This window comes from Nansenia antarctica (assembly GCF_963989245.1).
Source record: "Nansenia antarctica genome assembly, chromosome: 1".
NCBI classification, from domain to species: Eukaryota; Metazoa; Chordata; class Actinopteri; order Argentiniformes; family Microstomatidae; genus Nansenia; species Nansenia antarctica.
The window spans coordinates 2075790-2082111 of NC_137674.1; positions in this window are offsets into that span (position 1 = coordinate 2075790).

Genomic DNA, 6322 nt, shown 5'->3' on the forward strand with positions numbered 1-6322 from the left:
TTTAACGCGATTAGCAAACACAATGCTGGAGTGACGATTGCTGGAAATGGGCCTCTACACACCTATGTAGATATTCCATTAAAAACCAGATGTTTGCAGCTAGAATAGTCATTTTCCACATTAACAATGTATAGAGTGTATTTCTGATTAATTTAATGTTATCTTCATTGAAAAAAACTGTGACCCCAAACTTTTGAACGGTAGTGTACATTAGACTTATATAGAGCTTTTCTAGACACTCAAAGACGCTTTACAAACTGAAAAGATTGAGTAGTAATAATAAAAAGAAACAAAAGGTAAATAGAAGTATAGGGGCCTAATTGAGGTAGTGCGTTCTAGAGGGACGGGGCTGTGGCTGAAAAGGCCCTATCACCCCAGGTCTGGAGCTTGGTCCTGGTGGTCTTGAGGGTGGTTTGGTCATCAGACCTGAGGCAACGGGAGGGGGTGTGGAGGGGCACGAGGTCGGCAAGGTAGGAAGCGGCCAGATTGTTGATGGCTTTGTAAGTGGTGAGTAGGATTTTGAATTGGATCCTGTATTTTACCGGGAGCCAGTGTAGGTTTTGGAGGACAGGGGTGATGTGGTCACAGCAGCAAGTGGAGGTGAGCAGACGGGCAGCAGAGTTCTGGACGTATTGGAATTTGTTTAGGATGTTATTGTTGTTAAACCGTAGGGGATGCTGTTGCAGTAGTCGAGTCGGGAAGTCATGAAGGTCGTGGATGAGAGTTGCAGCAGCGGAAAAGGACAGGGAGGGTCGGGTGCAGGCAATGTGGGAAAAAAGCTGATTTAGTGACCTGGTTGGCATGGGGAAGGAACGAGAGGGTGGGGTCAAAGATGATGCTTGGGGTCAAAGATGAGGTTGCGGACGTGGTTGGGGGGGGTTACGGTGAAGCCATCGATGTTGAGTGAGAATGTCTGGGTGGAACGGGTGAGGGACTTTGGGCCGATGATGAGGATTTCCGATTTATTGCAGTTGAGTTTCAGAAAATGTTATTGTATCCATGATTTTATGTCGTTGAGGCAGGTAGTGAGAATGGAGTGGGTGTTAGGGGAGATGGTTTTGGAGGAGAGGTAGAGTTGGGTGTCATCAGCATAGCAGTGGAAGCGGAGGCTATGGCGGCGGAGGACCTGTCCAAGGGGAAGGATGTACAGGATGAAGAGGAGGGGGCCTAGCACTGAACCCTGGGGGACACCGTGGGTGACTGGAGCAGTGGAGGATTTACTGTTATTTATTGAGATGTATTGATATCTGTCTGAGAGATAGGACTTGAATCAGGAGAGGGCGGTGCCGGTTATGCCAATGTGTTGGAGACGGGCGAGGAGGATGGAATGGTTGATGTTGTCAAAGGTGGCGCTGAGGTCGAGGAGGATGAGGATGGTGAGGTGGCAGAAAGGAGTATGCCATTGGTGATTTTTAGTAGTGCGGTTTCAGTGCTGTGTTTGGAATGGAAGCCAGATTGGAATGGTTCATACAGGTTATTGCAGTCGAGGTGGGATTTGAGTTGGGCAGCAACAACTTTCTCAAGGATTTTGGACAGGAAGGTGAGATTGGAAATGGGTCGGTAGTTGTTGGGGGTGTCAGGGGCGAGACCGGGTTTTTTAAGTATGGGTGTAATAGCAGCGAACTTGAGGGCAGGGGGGACAATGCTGGTGGACAGGGAGAAGTTAATTATGTTTGTGATGAGTGGGGTGAGTGTGGGGAGACAGGCCTTGACTAGGGAGGAGGGAATGCGGTCCAAGGCGCAGATTGAGGACTTCATGCTGGTGACTGTGTATATAATAATAATAGGTTCAGCTGTTTCTTGTTGTAAATGGATGACGAGACAACCTTCTGGGCCGGTAGCTTTGTTGATAAGAGGAGATGATTACGCTTTATGGAACGAGAAGCTTCGAGTTCCATAACGCTTTTATACAACGGTTACCACGTTTATCTATCAATATTTCACAAAAGAAAGACAAGACAAACTTTTAATTAATGTATTTGAATGGAACTATGTTTTAAGTGTATTAATCCTCTGAACAGTTGTTTATTGGTTGCTAAGCAACAGTAAGAATGTTACTTCGATAACGGTAATATATACAAACGCGGAGTAATATGAAAACATGTGTCAACATTCCATTTAGCCGTGCGTATATCATGGATATCAGCACGGCTAGAACGCAAACTGACCAATAGAGACAATGGACCGGATCTATCCGTTGTATAATGGGGAGTGTGTCTATGTTCCCACAGCCCGATGGTCCCACAGCCCAATGGTCCCACGGCCAATGTTCCCACATTTCTAAGTAATCTAACTAACCCTAGCCCTAGCCCTAGCCCTAATCCTAACCCTAACACTGACCCTAACACTGACCCTAACCCTATCCCTAGCCCACCTATGAAATATTAGAAATGTGGGACCATTGGGCTGTGGGACCATTGGGTTATGGGAACATAGGGATGACCCTGTATAATGTTTCTTGTTGACCCCTGTCTCTCTGACATCTCTGGTGACGGACTTGGGCCCGATCCCGATTCCCTTTCCTACCCCTACAGCTCGTTTTGGAGTGCCACTCGCTTTAGAGCCTCTGAACAGAGCCACAAGGCATAGTGGTTGAAATCTTTCCCTAAGAAAAGACAAGACTGACTTCATACCTGTCAGACAGTGACGTCTACCTCATCTTCGACAGGTACTATGGCCGTTGGGCCCAGGGGCTGAGGCTGTTCTTGCCCGTTTTACTGTGCTCTCAACTTCGCTCCATGTAGGGGGCCTTGTTTCCATCTGGTGCTCAGGTGGTTGGATTGGTGGCATGTCATCCGGAATGCTGGCTGGCACATGCCTCTGGTTGTCAGAGTAGGTCTTCCTCAGGTGCTCCTCTAGTTCCCTTATGGGTACTTTGAGGGTCCCTGTTTTCTCCTTGACAAAGAGGTCTTTGACGAACTTGTAGGGATCTCTGTAGAAGGCAGTCCTCGTTCGCTCTTTCTTCTTGTGTTGCTTTCTCAAGCATTCTGCTCTTCGCAGTGTTGCAAGACGCCGCTTGATGTCGGCCTGTAGTGCCTCAAGTCCTTTCCTTTCCACTTCTGTGGCCTTCTTCCACTGTTTTCTCAGGCACCTTCTTTCTTTCACAAGTCTTTCAATCTCTTGTTGTCTCCTGGACTTGAGATGGGCTGATGGTTCCTTCTGTGTCCCATGGTTCTTACTTTTCACCCCAAATCTCTCTGCTCCATAGCTGTAAATTATCTCTCCAATCTTGTCCAGTTTTCTTTCCACGCCTCCTTTCAGACCTTCTAGAAGATGGACAAGGTCTGTGTCTGTGTTTTCCCACTCCTTTTTCTGGCAGGCTTTAGGCCACAAGATTTGAGGCTTTCGTCCATTCATCTTCCTCTCCACTGCTGTCTGTGGCTGGATAGGCTCTGGACTCATGTCCGTTGATGGATCTGTGCTTGGTTGAGCTTCGTCTGGGGTTCTGATACCCTGTGGACTGTGGTGAATATCCTGCCACTGGGCTTCACTCGACTGATTTGCCCTACCTCTGAGGAAGTAGTGGTCAATGCGAGGCACCTCGCTAAGCTCTCTTAGGCACTTTTTCCTGCCCTGGTGGATCTTGAGACCCTTCTCTGATGTTATCTTTTTCCAGCCACAGATGCAGCTTTGTAGCTTGTGTCCTGCCAGTGTTGTTACTCCGTCAACTACCGTGCTGATCATTTGATTCGTTGTCATTTCCGTTCCAGGGTCTGTTACCGTGTGATCCGCCGATGAGTCATCTTCCGCCCCCGCTCTCGCAGACTCTAGGGGTGTTTTTCCTTTTGAATTTTTCGTAGCCATAGTTGGGTGGAACCAAGTCACTGTGTAGTGAAAGGCTCCTGCCAACACGGGTAGCTAACCCATGCCAGCCCCGTTGGGGTCTGTTCCCTACTGTCAGCTGTCTCTTCAGGCCGTCACCAGGTCTTTCCCAGGTTGTCAGCTGCCCTTTCGCAGCGGTCACTGGTTTTGACACCAGACATCAGGATTCTTAATAGGACTGGCTGTTAAAATCCCTAAATATTCAGCACAACAATTGAGTGGAGTTGGAGATGTCCTCTTGGGTGGAGTGGAATTTTGCAATGATCACGTGGTGCCACCAGTACGACACATCTTCAGTTGTGGTCCCCGACCTCATTGGGTGTTTCGGCCAGTTATCACAAGACACCCTCTGCCGAGGTTGGCCCACCACAGGCTGATCAGGCCTGGGTGTGTGTCGCACGGTGGCACCACGTGGTCATTTGGGAGCCCATGTTGGGTCCCTACGTTTCAGCCACAGCCAGTGACTGCTCCGTTCTGCTGCAGTGGACAGTTCTCTGATTGCCTTCCGTTGGGCCTGTCCTCTGATCCCTACTGCCCTCAGGAGCCTTGTGGTGGAGCTGGCTACAAAGCCTCTGCAGCCCACCTCCACTGGCCACACCTTCACGTTCCAGCCCCGCCCCTCTGCTTCGACTGCTAAGTTGGCATACCGCAGCCTCTTCCGTTCGAATGCCTCATCGATGGCCTCCTCCCATGGGACCGTCAGTTCTACGATGAAGACACGCCGGCAGGACTTGGACCAGAGGACTAGGTCTGGGCGCAGGTTGGTCACTGCAATTTCGGGTGGGAAGGTGAGCCTCTGGCTGAGGTCTACCCGCATTTCCCAATCCCGGGCTGCGTTCAGTGGGCCTGAGTCTGGAGGTGATGGCTTGGTCCGCTGTTTCTCCCCTTCCCGGATGAAGGTTGTTTTCTGTGAAAAGGTAGTCTGGGCATTTAGAGGCATGGCGTTGGTGGTTACCCTCTTGTGCTCAAGTTCGGCAGCCAAGCACTTTAGCACTTGGTTGTGGCGCCAGGTGTATCTTCCTTGAGTTAGACTGGTCTTGCAACCCACCAAGATGTGTTTGAGGGTTGCTGGGGCTGCACACTGGAGACAGGCTGGGTCCTCTCCATACCAGAGATGTAGGTTGGTAGGAGAGGGCAGGACATCATATGTGGCTCTGATGATGAAACTTAGCCTATTAGACTCCATGCTCCACAGCTTGTTCCACGTGATTTTCCTCCTCTCCACGCTCTCCCACTTCATCCAGCGGCCTTGCTGGGCTTGGGAGACTGCCTTGGCGCACCTGGCTGCTTCCTCCTGGTGGCGCACCTCCTCAACCACCATCTTCCGCCGTTCTGTTGGAGTAGCCTTTTGCCATGTGGGTGTTGTTGTTTCTAAGCCAAGGCCCCCTCTGCCATGTTGGACATGCCCCACTATATCCCGGTGTCTGAGGGCGGTCTTTGCCACCGCAACTGCTGCAGATGGCTTCCATTTCCTCCCCGTTGCTAGGATTGGAGCAGCACCTCTGACGAATGGATCCCGGGATTCTGTGAGAGTCATTTCCAGGCCTCTCGGCAGTCCAAGCCACTTCCTCACTTGTGCATTCACCAGTCTCTCCAGCCGGTTGGCATGGGATAGTGTGACCTCGTAGATGGAAATTGGCCACATGAGACGGGGCAGCAGTCCAAACTGAAAGCACCACAGCTTCAGCTTCCCAGGGAGAGCAGTGTTGTTGATCTGCTTGAGGCCACTGATTATATCCTGCTTGAGTTGTTCCACCTGCTTTGAGTTCTGCGCTATACCATTGGCCAAGGCTTTTGATAGGCTTCTCCAGAACTGTTGGTATTGGCTCGTTGTTGACGTGGAACCTCTCATTGGCAAGCTTGCCTTTGACAATGGAGATACTGCGGGACTTACTGGGTTTAATCTCCATTCGTGCCCATTTGATGTTTCCCTGGAGTTTATCCAGCAGGCGTTTGGTGCATGCGTTTGTTGTTGTTATTGTCGTGATTACAGTATCAAGTCTGTCACCAGAGATGTCAGAGAGACAGGGGTCAACAAGAAACATAATCTCCTCCTATCAACAAAGCTACCGGCCCAGAAGGTTGTCATCCATTTACAACAAGAAACAGATGAACCTGTTATTATATGAGAAACTGACCCAAGACAGGCTTTTCCATCCACGGAGCACCAACAAACACAAGTTGGTGGTGACAGGGGAGGACCCATGCCCCATCGAGATCAAGATGGAAGAAAGAAGGAACCACTATGATCAAGAAGATCAGCAGGAAGAAGCTGACACCATCGTTGTCCAACAAGTCCTGATGTGTGCTGGAGAAGCCCATCAGATCTCTGTGGTTTCTGACGACACAGACGTGTTTGTCCTCCTCCTTCACCATCACCTTCAGGCAGGACTGGATGTACCACTCATCATGGAATCCCCCCGCAAGGAAAGGGCAATAGTGGACATCAAGTCGACACTGGCCAAGCATTCAGAACCTTTCATCAGCCCATGCCATATCG